Consider the following 341-nt stretch of genomic DNA (forward strand, 5'->3'; position numbering starts at 1 on the left):
ATCATCTATCTATCTATCTATCATCTATCTATCTATCTATCTATCTATCTATCTATCTATCATCACATTCCAAACATTCTAAAAATTAACAAAATGAAGGCGAGAAAGACAAGAACCTTGGAGTTACTGAATTTCAGAAGTTGAAGGGATTTCTTTGAGCTAGTCTCTAAGAGCACATATTATTCGAGAGTTTATTTTCTTGGAAATAGTTTGCATTTTATTTCTTTCTTCCCTCCCACCCCCTTCACCCTTTCGCAAATTAAGAAAGCAAACCACAGCGTTTGGCACCCGTGTTGCTGTTGTGTCATTAGGTACTGTCAAGTCAACTGTGAGTCGTACGA

This window comes from Echinops telfairi, unplaced genomic scaffold, assembly GCF_000313985.2.
Source record: "Echinops telfairi isolate 266 unplaced genomic scaffold, ASM31398v2 ScPeMD7_70;HRSCAF=299, whole genome shotgun sequence".
NCBI lineage: Eukaryota > Metazoa > Chordata > Mammalia > Afrosoricida > Tenrecidae > Echinops > Echinops telfairi.